At 40.7% G+C, this 6,096-nt stretch overlaps 1 non-coding gene across 1 annotated transcript; it reads left to right on the top strand.

Moving 5' to 3' along the window:
• Positions 1-5,418: 5,418 nt before the first annotated feature.
• On the top strand, positions 5,419-5,525 carry LOC128643280 (U6 spliceosomal RNA). Its single transcript, XR_008399799.1, has one exon. It is a non-coding gene; the product is annotated as a U6 spliceosomal RNA (small nuclear RNA).
• Positions 5,526-6,096: the final 571 nt, after the last annotated feature.

Below are 6,096 nucleotides of genomic sequence, written 5' to 3'. Positions count from 1 at the left end.
TCTTTTACCCCAAAAAACCTACAATGTCCCCCCTAACATTACAACCCCCCAAAACAAAAAATCCTAGCTAAAAATAATCTACCCATTTGTGGCTTCCTTTCCACTACTAGCGCGACTGTCAGTGCCGCGCTAGCAGATTTGACTGGGTGCATGGAGATGGTATGTTCTCTACAAATTGGCAAAGTCAGTTTTCGGAGCATCAATAGCATCCAGAAAAATTGTGCACTGCCCTATATAGTTATGGTAGGCAGCTTGCTCGTGTACATTGTGCTGAAGTACTGCAGAGGACCCTGGAGTACGTCAGCATAATGTACGTGCACAAGCTGCCTACCATAACTATATAGTAACTTTAACCCATACTTCATACACAAACAGAGAAGAAACACTCACCGCTCTAGCAGGAGGTCTTCCCGCGCAGGCAACCTTAGGGGTGGAAAGTAGCAACTGACAAGGAAGAGACCAAGAGTCATGGAGATAAGGGGAGGTCTTTGAATGCATTTAACAGAAAGACCCTCCCCTTTCTTCCCTCCATTCCCGTGTGTGCTCATATGTGGAAGGCAATTTGACATTTTTTTTTATTGCTTCTTATATACTCCACTTTGCAGCAAACAACACAAGAAGAAAGACAGAGGCGCCACATGTGTAGAACAGTCATAAACCAAGTAATCCAATAATGGAAAGATACAGGGTACAGGAACGGCATTTTGGTTGTGAGGAAAATTGCCCTGAATCAGCCAGCTGATTTGCTGTTGAATACCAGCCTGCTTCTACCGGCACAAGAGAGTTCCTCTTGTGAGTACCCTGTATCTTTCCATTATTGGATTACTTGCTTTATGACTGTTCTACACATGTGGCGCCTCTGTCTTTCTTCTTGTGTTTTTTTGCTGCAGAGTTCCATCATCGTATATATGGTGAAGTCAGAGTGCTGCCTGCTACATCCTTTGTAACCTGAGGATTTTTCACTGAACATTCTGAATTGTATCCAAAAGACTGGTTATTTTATTCTGTTTGTTTATTTGTATCATCTGTACCATTTACATCAATTTAGTTTTATATTGTGGTTACAGCTGAAGTATCATATATTTTGTCTTTTGTTCTACACTATAGCGCCTCCTATAGGAGTTGGCAGCATAGAGGTATTTGCATTATACAATTCTATACCACCATTCCCCTGCTTATTATATCCCACTTAAAATGTCAGGTCGCCGTTCGGGCTGGTAACTTAAAAATTTTACTTGCCCGCAAAATTTTTTACTCGCCATTGGCGAAAGGACCGGTCTATTCATATGCCCTGAGTTGTAATGTTAGTGGGGACTCTGTTGTTTTTCTTGGTAAAAGAGCTAATGGCAGTATATTTATAGATTAGGGTTTTTTGTTATTTTGTTGTTTTTTTAACGGGGTAATAGGATAGGAATACATTTTTTATTTTGGATAATTTTGTTTGTTATTTTCTGTAATATTAGCTATTTTTATTTTGTGTAATTTTAGAGTTTTTTTATTTTTCATAATGTTAGTTTTGTTAAATTTTCGTAATGTTAGGATTTTTTATTTTTTAGTAATTTAGGTTTTTATTTTTGATCATTTTCAATTTTTAAAAATAGTAATATTTGGTATATTTAATTTATTGTTTAAGCTTATTTGTTGTTTTTTCACAGGTAATTTGTATTTATTTGAAGGTAATTATATTGTAACTTTAATTTAAAGATAGGGGGCGTTAGATTTAGGGGTTAATAGTTTAGTTTGTCGTGAAATGGGGGGCTGGCTGTTTAGGAATTAATAGGTTGATTAGGTTTTAGTGATGCGGGTGGATGGTGGATTAGGGGTTAATAGGTTTATTATAATATTCACAATATGGGGGGGAGACAGAGGTTTAGGGGTTATTAGCTTTATATAGTGTTGGTGATGTAGGGGTTGGCAGTGTAGGGGTTAACATGTTTTTTTTTATAGGGCTGCAACTAACGATTATTTTCATAATCGATTAATTGGTCGATTATTTTTTCGATTAATCGACTAATCGGAAAAAAAAAGCCAACAATAATTGTTTCCTATATCTTAAATAAAATCCACATAATGAGTGTTACAAATATAAACTTCAGACTAAAACTTTACATTAACACAACTGTCTGTCCAATTTTTAAGCAGCAGAGCACATTTTTATAATTAAGTAAAACAAAACCGCAAACTGAAAAGAGGTAGAACTAGAAACAGGTAGAACTATCACTGTTTTTAACATACTGTCATTCACTCTTTCAGAAACATTGCCTTGAAATTAAAAAATCTCAACATGTCCACATGATTCTGGCTAAGACTGGTTCTCTGTTTGCAGCTATATTTCCTGAGACACAGAGAAGAGGCAATCAGGTGGTGTTAAGGTGCTTGAGAAGCGTAATTAAGGTTTTGCCAATTTCGCCAAAGTGGGATATTTATCTATCTTACCTCTTCACCAATGCAAAGGGGTTTCCACCTTGGCAAGGGGCCTCTCAATAAAGTAAGCCTGGACTTCATTCTAACATAAAAATATTTTAATAATCCATATGCAATGGTAAATAAACAGCCATGAGGTTAGGGGATAATATCTAGTCTGCTCTAAAAATAACAGATATATACTTAAAGAGGTTGAATCTGGTACATATTATCACAATTTATTAAAAATATAAAAAAAAAACAATAAAAAATCAAAATCAAAAGCGCTAAGGACTTTATATCAATAACAAGAGAAAGCCTTACACATTTATCTAAACAGTACATATAATCAGCAATAGCAAGCAATATGCTAATAATTGTGCAAACAGATAATAATGCACCTCAATTCAAATAACTCCCATCAATCTAGGGCTAGGTGTAAATAACAAGCTCGGCACTATCATGCAAAGCACATAAGCCAGGAGTAGTTGTAAACTTATACTGTCCTTAAAAAGTAAAATGTCTGTAGGCGTCCTTTAGGTTAAGGGCATAACCATAATACACAATATCATGTGCAGGAGCTCATCAGAGTGAAGAAGTTAGTGTTGTGCACAGACCAACTAATTGCAAACCAACTAATCGATTATGAGATTCGTTGACAACTGTTTTCATAATTGATTATTATCGATTATGACGATTAGTTGTTGCAGCTCTAGTTTATTATAGTAGTCACAATGTGGGGGGCGGCAGTTTAGGGGTTAATAGCTTTATTTAGTGTTGGCAATGTGGGGGGACAGCGGTTCAGGGGTTTATGTTAGGGTGTTAGGTTTTTACAAAACTTTATTTTCTCCATAGACTTCAATGGGAAATGTGTTAATGCGCACAGCTTGTAATCTCAGTCATAGAGACTTATGCCATCTATGGTTCTTTTTCTTCTTAAACGGGGATAGTTCACAGCTGCATTCATTACTTTTGGGAATTCAGAAACTGGCCACCAGGAGGAGGCAAAGACACCCCAGCCAAAGGCTTAAATACCTCCCCCACTTCCCTCTTCCCAAGTCATTATTTGCCTTTCGTCACAGACCTTCTGAGGATCTGGGTGGTCCGGGGAATAGTTTATTCCCTGCTTTCTGACATTGCCAGTCGCTTTGGTGCTGAGTCCGTTACCTCCGAGAGGGGGTCAGAGGTCTGTCTGCTTGGATTGAGTCTGGACCTTGTATCTTACTTAGATCTTGTGATCTCTCTTTATCTGGGAGGCTTTGCGGTCTTTCCTTCCTCAGCAGGAGTTTTTATCTGCTGGTTTGGCAGGCTCTCCTACTGTCTTGTTTTTCCTGGGGGGGAGTGGTTTTCTGCACTCCTTCAGAATTTTTCCTCTGTGGGGGTCCTGGAGCAGTTCCTAGCTTGGTTGGCTAGTGGTAATGACTGGAGTGTGCTAGACTTACGTTGCAGAGGAAAGCCTGTGGCTTCATCTGGAGCATGACATGATTTGTGGTGCTGTTTTTAGGTGGTTCCTTTGGTCGCCCTTGCATAGTGCGGATTGCACGCTGTGTGAGGGATGGGGTCTACCTTGTTTCTCTAGGTCTCCAGGGTTGGGATGTTACAAGGTCCTTTGGACTTCCGTTCAGATAGGGGTAGAGGTTTTCTCCTCCCTTTTCTTTGTTCGGTCATTGGAGTTCATCCTCTATGTGTTTTCTGTCCAGTTGCAATCTTGTTTGCGCTTGGAGTCTGGCTGGGGTTCCTTTTACCCTAGCTTGTTGGTCTTTAATTCTCTGTTCTTCTTTTTCCTCTTCCCCTCAGTGGGTTTGTGAAGGTCCCATTCCCTCGGGTCGGGGGTAAGTCTAAGTCTGGGCTTGGAGCCTGCAGGACTTGTCTACTCGGAGGCTTTGTGCTCGGTGGAATCTACTGATTCTGAGTGGTCTCTAACTAGGGCCTTGCTGGTTTTAACTGATGGGCAGTTACCTGGTCCTTTCAGGTTTTATCCTTCTGTTTCTGGTGAAGCAGGCTGTGGTTTCCCCTGAATGAGCCGCCTCGTCTACCCGCCCTTTTTTTGCATTCAGTGTCCTCTATAACTTGGGTATTGTTTTCCGAAAAGTAATGAATGCAGCTGTGGACTCTCCCCGTTTAAGAAGAAAAACATAAGTTATGCTTACCTGATAATTTTCTTTTCTTTTGCAAGATGTACAGAGTCCACGGATTCCTGACAGGAAGTAGCAAAGAGAGCACCACAGCAGAGCTGTCTATATAGCTCCCCCCTTAACTCCACCCCCCAGTCATTCTCTTTGCTGGCTCTAAGCAGGAAGGGTAAAGAGAAGAGGTGTTAAACTGTTAGTTTTATTTTATCTTCAATTAAGTGTTTGTTATTTTTAAATGGTACCGGTGTTGTACTATTTAATCTCAGGCAGGACATAGATGAAGATTTCTGCCTGGAGGATGATGATCTTAGCATTTGTAACTAAGGTCCACTGCTGTTCCCACAGAAGTTGAGGAGAACAGGAAAACTTCAGTGTGAGGAACGGTTTCTTGCTATACAGCAATGAGGTATGTTCAGTCATATTTTCTGCAGAGACTGTGTTAACTCAGAAAGGCTGACAGTGTCCCCATTAGGGGAAGGGTAAGCAGTAATCCTAGTGTTATCAGAGGTTTTTACTAGCTTACATAAAGGGTTAATTTTTTGTGGGCACTCACAGTTTTTTATGTGAATTTGGGACAAACATTTTTGTGTCTGGGAGTAACATTTTCTGTTTTATGGGACATTTGCTTGAGGGTTCTTTGGGGTTGTTTATAACCCACATGGCTTTCAGGCAGGGTTTGTTAGTTTTGTGTAGGCCCCAGCAACATCGAGTGAGGTGGGCAGGGCCTACATTTACAAGCAGCAAGCAACTTCTCCTGAGGTCCTAAGAGTCTTCTGAGGGACTAATTGAAGCTTTAAACCCCATATTATCGCTTCCTAAGGGCAGATAGGGCCACAGCAGAGCTGTGGCAAGGTGCTTTAGGGGTTTTTAACCGGTTTTAGACGTGCTCGCTTCGGCAGCACATATACTAAAATTGGAACGATACAGAGAAGATTAGCATGGCCCTTGCGCAAGGATAACACGCAAATTCGTGAAGCAGCTGCTTTTTGTTTTGAGGCTCTAGAAGAGGCTCTTCAGATGGAGACCCCACTAGATGATATTTTGGACAGAATTAAGGCCCTTACGTTGGCTAATTCTTTTATTACAGACTCCGCTTTTCATCTTGCTAAGTTAGCGGCAAATAATTCAGGTTTTGCCATTTTAGCACGAAGAGCGTTATGGCTTAAGTCCTGGTCAGCTGATGTGTCATCTAAATCTAAGCTTTTGACCATCCCTTTCAAAGGTAAGACCCTATTCCGGCCTGCACTGAAAGAGATCATTTCAGACATCACTGGAGGGAAGGGTCATGCCCTCCCTCAAGATAAGTCAAATAAGACAAGGACCAAACAAAATAATTTTTGTTCCTTTCGAAACTTCAAGGGTGGTCCCGCTTCCTCTTCCCCTGCTGCAAAGCAAGAGGGGAACTTTGCTCAATCCAAGCCAACCTGGAGACCTAACCAGGCTTGGAACAAGGGTAAACAGGCCAAAAAGCCTGCTGCTGCTACTAAGACAACATGAAGGGGTAGCCCCCGATCCGGGACCGGATCATGTAGGAGTCAGACTTTCTCTCTTTGCTCAGGCC

Source organism: Bombina bombina, chromosome 12, assembly GCF_027579735.1.
Source record: "Bombina bombina isolate aBomBom1 chromosome 12, aBomBom1.pri, whole genome shotgun sequence".
NCBI classification, from domain to species: domain Eukaryota; kingdom Metazoa; phylum Chordata; class Amphibia; order Anura; family Bombinatoridae; genus Bombina; species Bombina bombina.
This window is presented reverse-complemented; position numbering and strand designations above follow the sequence as displayed.